Source organism: Triticum dicoccoides, chromosome 5A, assembly GCF_002162155.2.
Source record: "Triticum dicoccoides isolate Atlit2015 ecotype Zavitan chromosome 5A, WEW_v2.0, whole genome shotgun sequence".
Classification (NCBI taxonomy): Eukaryota; Viridiplantae; Streptophyta; class Magnoliopsida; order Poales; family Poaceae; genus Triticum; species Triticum dicoccoides.
In genome coordinates this window covers 684,533,838-684,547,499 of record NC_041388.1, presented here as the reverse complement: position 1 = coordinate 684,547,499, position 13,662 = coordinate 684,533,838, and positions in this window count along the sequence as shown.

Here is a 13,662-nt window from a genome sequence, read left to right as displayed (position 1 = left end):
TCTTTTCTTTTATTCACTCAAGATTATGGCAAAATAATCAAGCCCTTGACTCAACACTAATCTTTATTATATATAGCTCACGGACTCGATTACATAGAAGGATCATAAAGCAAAACTCAGAACTAGATCATACTAAGAACTTTTATTCTACTAGATCAAAATATTATCAAAAGGATCGAACTAAGAAAAGCGGTAAAGATAAAAGTGATGTGATACGATACCGGGGCACTCCCCCAAGCTTGGCAGTTGCCAAGGGGAGTGCCCATACCCATGTGATTATGTCTCCTTCTTTGTTGGTGAAGATGGTGTTGGTTTTGTTGATGGCGTAGGCTTCTTCCTTAATTTGCGCTTGAGGACAGAATTTTGATCCCTTAGCTCATCGATCTCTTGCTCAAGGTTTAATATCTTCTTGCATAATTCCTGTTTGTTTTCCTGCAAGAGGTGAAAAGGGATAAACTTGATCTTAGTTTTCTTTGCTCTATCAGGGAGGCTTGATTGTTTGAACTCCACATGCATGTCCCCAGGTTGGGGTAATGGGACTTCATCTTCATCTGAGCTCGTCTCCTCCCTTCCCTTGGGTTCATAGTCTCGTTCTTCTTTCGTAGTCCAACCACAATGCTCCACATCCCCATAGACCTTAGGATCTACAAGATAATCAGCCACATAGCTTTCTCCTTCGGAATCCTGGGATGACATATTGCTCTAATCTGCAGCAGGGACAACTCGAAACAAAGACAGAGGATATTTGCGTGATACGGTGGTCAAAACCTTCAGAAGGTTATATAATGAATTTTTACCGACCAAAATACGTAACGTGCAAGAAAACGGAGTCCGTAGAGCACACGAGGTGCCCACGAGGTAGGTGGGCGCGCCCTCCACCCTCGTGGATCCCTCGTGTCCTTCCCGGACTGCTTCTTATTTTTCTATTTTTCTAAATATTCCAAAACGGAAGAAAATTGCCATTAGAGCTGTTTTGGAGTCGGCTTACTTACCGTACCACATACCTATTCCTTTTCAGAGTCTGAAACGTTCTGGAAAGTGTCCCTTATGTATTCCTCTGGGGTTATGGTTTCAATAACATTGGTTTCAACATTTATAGGATTACCTGAGACATAATGTTTAATTCTTTGACCGTTCACCACCTTCGGATTTGTGCCTTCAAAGTTTTTTTTATGGCACCGGAACGATAGACCTCCTCGATAACGTAAGGACCTTCCCATTTAGAGATAAGTTTTCCTGCAAAAAATCTTAAACGAGAGTTGTATAGCAATACATAGTCACCTACATTAAACTCACACTTTTGTATTCTTTTGTCATGCCATCTTTTAACCTTTTCTTTAAATAATTTGGCATTCTCGTAGGCTTGGGTTCTCCATTCATTGAGTGAGCTAATGTCAAATAACCTCTTCTCACCGGCAAGTTTGAAATCATAATTGAGTTCTTTAATAGCCCAATAAGCCTTATGTTCTAGTTCGAGAGGTAAGTGACATGCTTTTCCATAAACCATTTTATACGGAGACATACCCATAGGATTTTTATATGCAGTTCTAGAGGCCCATAATGCATCATCAAGTTTCTTGGACCAATTCTTTCTAGATCTATTAACAGTATTTTGCAAAATTAATTTGAGTTCTCTATTGCTCAATTCTACTTGACCACTAGACTGTGGGTGATAAGGAGATGCAATTCTATGATTAACATCATATTTAGCAAGCATTTTACGAAAAGCACCATGAATAAAATGTGAACCACCATTAGTCATTAAATATATAGTGACTCCAAACCTTGGAAAAATAAATTCTTTAAGCATCTTAATAGAGGTGTTATGATCAGCACTGCTAGTTGGAATAGCTTCTACCCACTTAGTAACGTAATCAACAACAACTAAAATATGTGTGTATCCATTGGAGGCAGGAAAATGTCCCATATAATCAAAGCCCCAAACATCAAATGGTTCAATAACAAGTGAATAATTCATAAGCATTTCTTGACGTCTACTAATATTACCAATTCTTTGACATTCATCACAAGATACAACAAACTTACGGGCATCCTTGAAGAGAGTAGGCCAATAAAAACCGGATTGCAATACCTTATGTGCAGTTCTATCTCCAGCGTGGTGTCCTCCATAAGCTTCGGAGTGACACTTGCATAGGATCTGTTCCTGTTCATGCTCAGGTACACAGTGTCTAATAACACCATCTACTTCTTCTTTATAAAGATGTGGGTCATCCCAAAAGTAATGTCTCAAATCATAGAAAAACCTTTTCTTTTGCTGGTATGTGAAACTAGGTGGTATAAATTTAGCAACAATATAATTAGCATAATCAGCATACCATGGATCAGTACGAGAAGCATTTATGACATTTATTTGTTCATTAGGAAAGCTATCATCAATAGGTAGTGGGTCATCAAGAACATTCTCTAGCCTAGACAAGTAGTCTGCAACGGGGTTCTCAGCTCCCTTTCTATCAATAATATGCAAATCAAATTCTTGTAGCAAGAGAACCCATCTAATAAGTCTAGGTTTAGCATCTTTCTTTTCCATAAGATATTTAATAGCAGCATGATCCGTGTGAATAGTTACTTTATAATCAACAATATAATGTCTGAACTTATCACAAGCGAATACAACTGCCAAAATTTCTTCTTCAGTAGTAGCATAATTTCTCTGAGCATTGTCTAGAGTTTTAGTAGCATATTGAATAACATTTAATTTCTTATCAACTCTTTTCCCTAGAACAGCACCTACAGCATAATCACTAGCATCACACATAATTTCAAAGGGTAAATTCCAATCAGGTTGCTGAACAATAGGTGCAGAGATCAATGCTTTCTTAAGTATTTCAAATGGTATATCTTTTTCTAATAAATTAGTTAGAGGCCGAGAAATTTTAGAGAAGTCCTTAATGAACCTCCTATAAAAACCGGCATGACCAAGGAAACTTCTTATACCTTTGATGTCCTTGGAACATGGCATCTTTTCAATAGCATCAACCTTAGCTTTATCAACTTCAATACCTCTTTCAAAAACTTTATGCCCCAAGACAATACCTTCATTAACCATAAAGTGGCACTTCTCCCAATTCAAGACAAGGTTAGTTTCTTCGCATCTCTGCAAAACTCGATCAAGGTTGCTTAACCAATCATCAAAATAGGATCCATAGACGGAGAAATCATCCATGAAAACCTCACAAATCTTTTAACAGAAGTCAGAGAATATAGCCACCATGCATCTTTGGAAGGTAGCAGGTGCATTACATAAACCAAAATGCATACGTCTATAAGCAAAAGTACCGAACGAGCAAGTAAAATTGGTCTTAGATTGATCATCAGCTGACACAGGTATTTGAGAGAAACCGGAATAACCATCTAGAAAGCAAAAATGTGTATGTTTGGATAATATTTCTAGCATTTGATCAATAAAAGGTAAGGGGTAATGATCTTTTTAGTAACCTTATTTAATTTGTGGAAATCAATTACCATCCTATAACCTGTAATAATTCTTTGCGGAATCAATTCATCTTTATCATTAGGAACGACAGTAATAACTCCATTTTTAGGGACACAATGGACATGACTTACCCACTGACTATCAGCAACGGGATAAATTATACCTGCCTCAAGGAGCTTTAGTATTTCCTTTCTTACCACTTCTTTCATCTTAGGATTCAGCCGTCATTGGTGATCACGAACTGGTTTGGCATCTTTCTCCAAATTTATTTTGTGTTGACATAGTGTGGGACTAATGCCTTTAAGATCATCGAGAGTATATCCAATAGCAGCACGGTGCTTCTTCAGAGTTTTGAATAATCTCTCTTCTTCATGCTCTGAAAGGTTAGCACTAATAATAACAGGATATATCTTTTTCTCATCAAGATAAGCATATTTAAGAGTATCAGGTAATGGTTTGAGCTCAAACACGGGATCACCCTTGGGTGGAGGAGGACCCCCTAGGATTTTGATAGGCAAATAGTGTTTCAGGATGGGTTCCTGTTTAAAGAATACTTCATCTATTTCCCTTCTTTCATTCATAAACATATCATTTTCATGGTCTAGCAAATACTGTTCTAAAGGATCACTAGGAGGCACGTCAATAGAAGCAAGACCAATAATTTCATCTTTACTAGGCAATTCCTCTTCACGGTGTTGTCTACGAAATTTAGAGAAATTAAATTCATGAGACATATCACCTAAACCAATAGTAACAACATCCTTTTCACAATCTATCTTAGCATTAACTGTGTTCAAGAAGGGTCTACCAAATATAATGGGACAAAAGCTATCTTGTGGGGAACCAATGACAAGAAAATCAGCAGGATATTTAGTTTTCCCACACAAGACTTCAACATCTCTAACAATTTCAATGGGTGAAATAGTATCTCTATTAGCAAGTTTAATTGTGACATCAATATCTTCTATCTCAGCAGGTGCAATATCATGCATAATTTATTTGTATAAGTCATGAGGTATACGACTAGCACTGGCACCCATATCACATAAGCCATGATAACAATGATCTCCTATTTTAACAGAAATAACAGGCATGCCTACCACGGGTCTATGTTTATCTTTAGAACAAGGTTTAGCAATTCTAGCAGTCTCATCACAGAAATGAATAACATGCCCATCAATATTATCAGACAAGAGATCTTTAACAATAGCAATATTAGGTTCAACTTTAACTTGCTCAGGAGGTGTATAAGTTCTAATATTGCTTTTACGAACCACAGTTGAAGCTTTAGCATGATCTTTTATCCTAACAGGAAAAGGTGGTTTCTCAACATAAGCAGTAGGAACAATAGGATCATTATAAGTGATCGTCTTTTCTTCGACTTTAATAGGTGCAGCTACTTTTAATTCTATGGGAGTATGATATTTAAACCACTTCTCCCTAGGGAGATCAACATGAGTAGCAAAAGATTCACAGAAAGAAGCTACTATTTCAGAGTCAAGTCCATATTTAGTGCTAAATTTACGTAAAACATCGGTATCCATAAAAGATTTAACACAATCAAACTTAGGTGTCATACCTGACTCCTTACCTTCGTCGAGGTCCCAATCTTCAGAGTTGCATTTAATTCTTTCCAATAAATTCCATTTGAATTCAATAGTCTTCATCATAAAAGAGCCAGCACAAGTAGTATCGAGCATGGTGCGATTGTGATGAGAAAGCCGAGCATATAAGTTTTGAATAATTATTTATCTTGGAAGCTCATGATTGGGGCATGAATATAACATTGATTTAAGCCTCCCCCAAGCTTGAGCGATGCTTTCTCCTTCGCAAGGCCAAAAATTATATATATAATTGCGATCACGATGAACAAGATGCATAGGATAAAACTTCTGATGAAATTCCAATGCCAATCGTTTGTAGTTCCATGATCCCATATCATCACATAGCCTATACCATGTCAATGCATCTCCCTTCAAAGATAAAGGGAAGACCTTCTTCTTAATAACATCATTGGGCACACCTGCAAGCTTAAATAATCCACAAACTTCATCCACATATATTAGGTTCTCATCAGGATGCATTGCTCCGTCTCCTGCAAAAGGATTAGCTAGCAGTTTTTCTATCATACCCGAAGGAATCTCAAAGTAGACATTTTCATTTTCAGTAGGTTCAATAGGTTGAGGAGCAACTCTTTGCTCTACTGGTGGGGTGAAGATACCACGAACAAGCCCCTCAGAGGATTACTTTCCATAGTAACAAGTGACAGTAAATTTCAGCACACTATATAAATTTTTGTAAACCAAATTCCACCTTCCAAAGGTGCTTCACTCCCCGACAACGACGCCAGAAAAGAGTCTTGCTGACCCACAAGTATAGGGGATCTATCGTAGTCCTTTTGATAAGTAAGAGTGTCGAACCCAACGAGGAGTAGAAGGAAATGATAAGCAGTTTTCAGCAAGGTATTCTCTGCAAGCACTAAAATTATAGGTAACAGATAGTTTTGTGATAAGATAATTCATAACGAGCAACAAGTAACAAAAGTAAATAAAGTGCAGCAAGGTGGTCCAATCCCTTTTGTAGCAAAGGACAAGCCTAGACAAATTCTTATAGAGAGAAAAGCGCTCCCGAGGACACATGGGAATTATCGTCAAGCTAGTTTTCATCATGTTCGTATGATTCACGTTCAGTACTTTGATAATTTGGTATGTGGGTGGACCGGTGCTTGGGTACTGTCCTTACTTGGACAAGCATGCCACTTATGATTAACCTCTATTGCAAGCATCCGCAACTACAACAAAACTATTAAGGTAAACCTAACCATAGCATGAAACATATGGATCCAAATCAGCACCTTACGAAGCAACACATAAACTAGGGTTTATGCTTCTGTCACTCTAGCAACCCATCATCTACTTATTACTTCCCAATGCCTTCCTCTAGGCCCAAATAATGGTGAAGTGTCATGTAGTCGACATTCACATAACACCACTAGAGGAGAGACAACATACATCTCATCAAAATATCGAACGAATACCAAATTCACATGACTACTAATAGCAAGACTTCTCCCATGTCCTCAGGAACAAACGTGACTACTCACAAAGCATATTAATGTTCATAATCACAGGGGTATTAATATGCATATAGGATCTGAACATATGATCTTCCACCAAATAAACCAACTAGCATCAACTACAGGGAGTAATGAACACTACTAGCAACCCACAGGTACCAATCCCAGACTTGGAGACAAGAATTGGATACAAGAGATGAACTAGGGTTTGAGAGGAGATGGTGTTGGTGAAGATGTTGATGGAGATTGACCCCCTACCGTGAGAGGATCGTTGGTGATGACGATGGCGATGATTTCCCCCTCCCGGAGGGAAGTTTCCCCGGCAGAACAGCTCCGCCGGAGCCCTAGATTGATTCCGCCTCATGGTGGCGGAGTCTCGTCCCGAAAGCTGGCTTATGATTTTTTCCTCATCGAAAGACTCCATATAGCAGAAGATGGGCATCGAAAGGCCACCAGGGGGCCCACGAGGCAGGGGGCGCGCCCCTCACCCTCGTGGGCAGGGTATGGCCCCCCTCCGAAACTTCTTGCACTCAGTATTTTTTATATATTCTGAAAATGACTTTCGTGAAGTTTCAGGACTTTTGGAGCTGTGCAGAATAGGTCTCCAATATTTGCTCCTTTTCCAACCCAGAATCCCAGCTGTCGGCATTCTCCCTCTTTATGTAGACCTTGTAAAATAAGAAAGAATAGGCATAAGTATTGTGACATAATGTGTAATAACAGCCCATAATGCAATAAATATTGATATAAAAGCATGATGCAAAATGGACGTATCAGAGCCCTCTGTGGGCTCATGCAATAGTTACCCTTCGTGGGTTGAAGTCTCCACCAACATGGACGTACGATAGCACGACCTATCGGAACCACGCCAAAAATCTCCGTGTCTCCAATTGCGTTTGCACACTCCAATCCCATCCATTTACTTTCTTGCAACTTGCATGCTTTTCTTTCCGTTGCTCATATACTGTTGCCATGCTTGCTTGAAATGTATTGTGAATGCTTAAACTTGAGCTAAAACTCCACCTAAACTTGAAGAATTTAAAAACTACTACTTTTTCTTGTTGAGGGTCTAATCCCCCCTAGATACCTCTTCTCGATCCTTTCAGTGAGGGGGCACACGTGGGACCCACAAGCCCTCTAGGCGTGCCCTGAGGCCTTGTGGCCCACTGGTGCATCCCCCTGCTATGTTTTTAGTGCCCAAAATTGTCAAATATTCTAGAAAAAAATCATACTAAATTTTTAGGGCATTTGGAGAACTTTTACTTTTGGGACATTTTTTATTGCACGGATAATTTGGAAAACAGACAAATAATAGTATTTTTGCTTTATTTATTCTAAATAATAGAAAGTAAAAAGTTGGTACAAAAAGTTGTGTTTACTAAATTCATCCATCTCATGCCTGTCAAAAGGAATCTATTAACAAGGTTGATCAAGTCTTATTAACAAACTTCTTCCGAGTGACATGAAACCGGAGAATTTTCGTATAACACTAGGTTACCTCAACAGGGATATGCATGTCCCCAACAATAAGAATATCATATTTTTTTGACAATAGTAAGAGATAATTCGAAACCTCCAATAGTAATTGTTGAAATTTTTCCAATAGAATTGATACTATTCACTTGAGGTTGTTTCTTCGCAAAGTGTACTGGATGCTCGTTGCCATTAACATGAAAAGTGGCATTGCCTTTGTTGCAATGAATAATAGCCCCTGCAGTATTCAAAAAGGGTCTACCAAGGATGATCACATACTGTTGTCCTTGGGTATATCAAGAATAACAAAGTATGTTAAGATGTAACATTTGCAACCACAAAAAGCACATCCTCACAAATACCGATGGGTATAGCAGTTGATTTATCAGACATTTGCAAAGAGATTTTAGTAGATGTCAACTTATTCAAATCAAGTCTACGATACAAAGAGAAAGGCATAACACTGACACCGTCTCCCAAATCACATAAAGCAGTTTTAACATAGTTTCTTTTAATGGAGCATGGTATAGTTGGTATTCCTGGATCTCCTAGTTTCTTTGGTATTACACCCTTAAAAGTGTAATTAGAAAGCATGGTGGAAATTTTAGCTTCCGGTATCTTTCTTTTATTTGTAACAATTTATTTCATATACTTAGCATAAGGAGACATTTTCAGAATATCAGTCAAACATATACGCAAAAAGACAGGTCTAAGCATTTTAACAAAGCACTCGAATTCCTCATCATCCTTTTTCTTGGATGGTTTAGGAGGAAAGAGCATGGGTTTTTGAACCCATGGTTCTCTTTCTTTACCGTCTTTCCTAGCAATGAAATCACTCTTATCATAACGCTTATTCTTGGGTTGTGGGTTATCAAGCTCAACAGCAGGTTCAATCTCCACTTCATTGTCATTACTAGGTTGAGCATCAACACGAACATCATCATTAACATTATTACTAGGCTCATGTTCATCACCAGATTGTGTTTCATCATTAGAAATAGAAATATCATTGGGATTCTCAGGTGTGTCTATAACAGGTTCACTAGAAGAATGCAAAGTCCTATCAATTTTCCTTTTCCTCTTTGAAGGACTAGGCGCATCAGTATTAAATCTCTGAGAATCTTGCTCAATTATCTTAGGATGACCTTTAGGATACAAAGGTTCCTGAGTCATTTTACCACCTCCATCCATAACTCTAACAACATGATCATTGTTCTTAGTATTCATCTCATTGAATAAATAATTCCGTGCTTTGGGAACTTGCTCTACTTGTGTTTTTACCATGGAAGCATGTTTACTAATAATCTTGAGATCATTAACAGTTCTACACATATAGTCACCCAAGCAGTCAAGCATATAAGCATTTCGTTTTAATTGTGGACTAACATAAGCATTGAAATTTTCTTGTTTAATAATAAAGTTATCAAACTCATCCAAGCATTGACTAGCAGACTTATTATGAGGAATATCACCTTCATCCAATCTATAGAGAGAATTTACCTCTACTACCTGTGTCGGGTTATCAAGACCATGTATTTCTTCAATAGGCGGTAGATTCTTAACATCTTCAGCTTTTATACCTTTTTCTTTCATAGATTTCTTTGCCTCTTGCATATATTCAGGACTGAGAAATAGAATACCTCTATTCTTCGGAGTTGGCTTAGGAGTTGGTTCTGGAAGAGTCCAATCATTATCATTGCTTAATATATTATTCAGTAGCACTTCAGCTTGTTTAACAGTTCGTTCCCTGAAAACACAACCAGCACAACTATCTAGGTGGTCCCTAGAAGCATCGGTTAGTCCATTATAAAAGATATCAAGTATTTCATTTTTCTTGAGAGGATGATCTGGCAAAGTGTTAAGTAATTAGAGAAGCCTCCCCCAAGCTTGTGGGAGACTCTCTTCTTCAATTTGCACAAAGTTAAATATTTCCTGTAAGTCAGTTTGTTTCTTACGAGCAGGAAAATATTTTTCAGAGAAGTAGTATATCAATCCTGGGGACTATGCACATAACCAGGAGCAAGAGAAATAAACTATAACTTAGCATCACCCTTTAAGGAGAAAGGAAACAACTTAAGAATATAGTAATAGCGAATTTTTTCCTGATGAGCAAATAGGGTGGCTATATCATTCAATTTAGTAAGATGTGCCACCATAGTTTCAGACTCATAACCATGGGCAGTATCAGATTCAACAAAAGCAATTAACTCAGGATCAATAGAGAATTCATAATCCTTATCAGTAACAAAGATAGGTGAAGTAGCAAACCTAGGATCATATTGCATTCTAGCATTCGAAGATTTTTCTTTCCACGTGCATAATAATTTCTTAAGATCATCTCTATCCTTACAAGCAAGAAAGTCCCTAGCTACCTCTTCATCCATAGCATAACCCTCAGGTATAACAGGAAGTTCATATCTTGGAGAGCTAGTCTTATCAGGCGTTTCAAAGTTTCCAGTCTCCATAATTTCACCAGTTTCAGAAATATCATCACTTTCAGCATTCTCAATATTATTAACCCTAGCAATTTGTTCATCAAGAAATTCACCTAGTGGCACAATATTATCAAACAAAGCAGTGGTATCATCATAAACACCATGTGTAGCAGAAGTAGCATCATCAATAACATGTGACATATCAGAATCAATAGCAAGTGCAGGTGTCACAAGCTTACTAAAAATAGAAGGTGAACCAAGTGCAGAGCTAGATGGCAGTTCCTTACCTCCCCTCCTTCTAGAGGGAAAAATCTTGGTTTTGGTATCTCAAATTCTTCATAGTGATTAACATATATAAATCCCAAGTGACTTAGAGAATAGAGCTATGCTCCCCGGCAACGACGCCAGAAAAAGGTCTTGATAACCCACAAGTATAGGGGATCGCAACAGTTTTTGAGGGTAGAGTATTCAACCCAAATTTATTGATTCGACACAAGGGGAGCCAAAGAATATTCTCAAGTATTAGCAACTGAGTTATCAATTCAACCGCACCTGAAAGACTTAATATCTGCAGCAAAGTATTTAGTAGCAAAGTAGTATGGAAGTAACGGTAACAGTGGCAAAAGTAACAGTAGCAGTTTTGTAGTGATTGTAACAACAATAGTAAGGAAAGTAACTTAGCAAAGGTCAATATGTGAAAAGCTCGGGGGTAATGGATCGGCAATGGTAATTGTGTCAGATGATATTCATCATGTTGCGGTCATAACCTAGGGTGACTGATGTCACTTGAAGCTACGTCGGCATTTCCCCAAAGAGGAAGGGATGATGCAACACAATGGCGGTAGGTATTTCCCTCAGATATGAAACCAAGGTTATCGAACCAGTAGGAGAACCAAGCAACACAACGTAAACAGCCCCTGCACACAGATAACAAATCCTCGCAACCCGACATGTTAAAGGGGCTGTCAATCCCATCTGGGGTACGGCGCCTCAAGATAGGCAAACAGACGTGCGATAATTTTGTAGTAATTTGACAGATAGATCACAAATAAAATAAATATAAATAAAATACATCAAGGTATTTTTTATTTTTGGTTTAATAGATCTAAATAAATGCAAGAGAAAAGTAGACCGGTAAGGCAAATATATGAGAAGAAAGACCCGGGGGCCGTAGGTTTCACTAGTGGCTTCTCTCGAGAAAAATAGCAAATGGTGGGTGAACAATTTATTGTTGAGCAATTGACAGAACTTCAAATAATTATGATGATATCCAGGCAATGATCATTACATAGGCATCACGTCCAAGATTAGCAGACTGACTCATGCCTGCATCTACTACAATTACTCCACACATCGACCGCTATCTAGCATGCATCTAGTGTATTAAGTTCATGGAGAACAGGAGTAATGCAATAAGAACGATGACATGATATAGACAAGATCTATCTATGTAGAGATAGACCCCACCGTTTTATCCTTAGTAGCAACGATACATACGTGTCAGTTCCCCTTCTGTCACTGGGATCAAGCACCGTAAGATCAAACTCACTACAACGCACCTCTTCCCATTGTAAGATAAATAGATCAAGTTGGCAAAACAAAACCCAAATATCGGAGAAGAAATACGAGGCTATAAGCAATCATGCATATAAGAGATCAAAGAAACTCAAATAACTTTCATGGATATAAAATGATAGATCTGATCATAAACTCAAAGTTCATCGATCCTAACAAACACACCACAAAAGAGTTACATCATTTGGATATCCAAGAGACCATTGTATTGAGAATCAAGAGAGAGAGATGAAGCCATCTAGCTACTAACTACGGACCCGAAGGTCTACAACGAACTACTCAAGGATCATCGGAGAGGTACCGATGGAGGTGGTGAACCCCATCCGAGATGGTGTCTAGATTGGATCTGGTGGTTCTGGACTCTGCGGCGGCTGGATGAATATTTCATCGACGCTTCTAGGGTTCTGGGATTTTTGGGGTATTTATAGAGCAAAGAGGCGGTCCGGGGGGCACCCGAGGTGGGCATAACCCACCAGGGCGCGCTAGGAGGCCCAGGCGCACCCTGGTGGGTTGTGCCCCCTCGAGGCACCCCCGAGGTGCAGCCAGGGCCCGTTGTGTTCCTTCTAGCCCATAAAAATTCTCCATCAAGTTTCGTGGCATTTGGACTCCGTCTGATATTGATTTTCTGTGATGTAAAAAACACGGAAAAAAACATGAACTAGCACTTGGCACTATGTCAATAGGTTAGTACCAAAAAATGATATAAAATGACTATAAAATGATTGTAAAACATCCAAGATTGATAATATAACATCATGGAACAATCAAAAATTATAGATACGTTGGATATGTATCAACATCCCCTAGCTTAACTCTTACTCGTCCTCGAGTAGGTAAGTGATAAAAACATAATTTCTGATGTGGAATGCTGCCTATCATGTCATATCATATTCTTTTCTTTATAGCATGGACATTTGGACTTTTTATGTGATTCAAAGCAATAGTCTAGTTTTGACATAATGATTTAGATACTCAAGCATATCAACAAGCAACCATGTCTTTCAAAATATCAACGCTAAAATAAGTTATCCCTAGCCCATCATGCTCAAACATTGATCCATTCATGAAATACACTTGAATATTAGCTGCACCCAATACTTAGGTATGATCATATTGCCTCCTAGTTGGTGCTTTTATAAGAGAAGATGGAGACTCAAAATAAAAATTGCATAAAATAAAAGAAAGGCCCTTCGTAGAGGGAAGTAGGGATTTTTAGAGGTGCCAGAGCTCAAAACGATAAACTTAGAGATAAAAACATTTTGAGAGGTATATCCATCCCACCAACGAAAATGACTTAGAGTTCCAAACACTTTCCATGCTAGATATGCCATACGCGGTTCCCAAACAGAAAATAAAGTTTATTCCTTTTTCCACCATACTTTCACTTTTCATGGCTAACCGTATCCACGGGTGCCCTCCATACCAACACTTCCCAAGGAATTTATTATTTGACAACATAAATTAGATTCATTTTTGCATTTTGGGACTGGGCATCCCTAAAACCTTTGCCTAACTCTCGTGCAATGACAAGTGAATAAACACTCATCGTGAGAATAACACATCCATCATGGAAAATATTAGCCACCCCTCACCGCTCCGTAAGCGAAACAAACACACAAAAGAGAAGTTTATTTTGAAAATTAGAGATG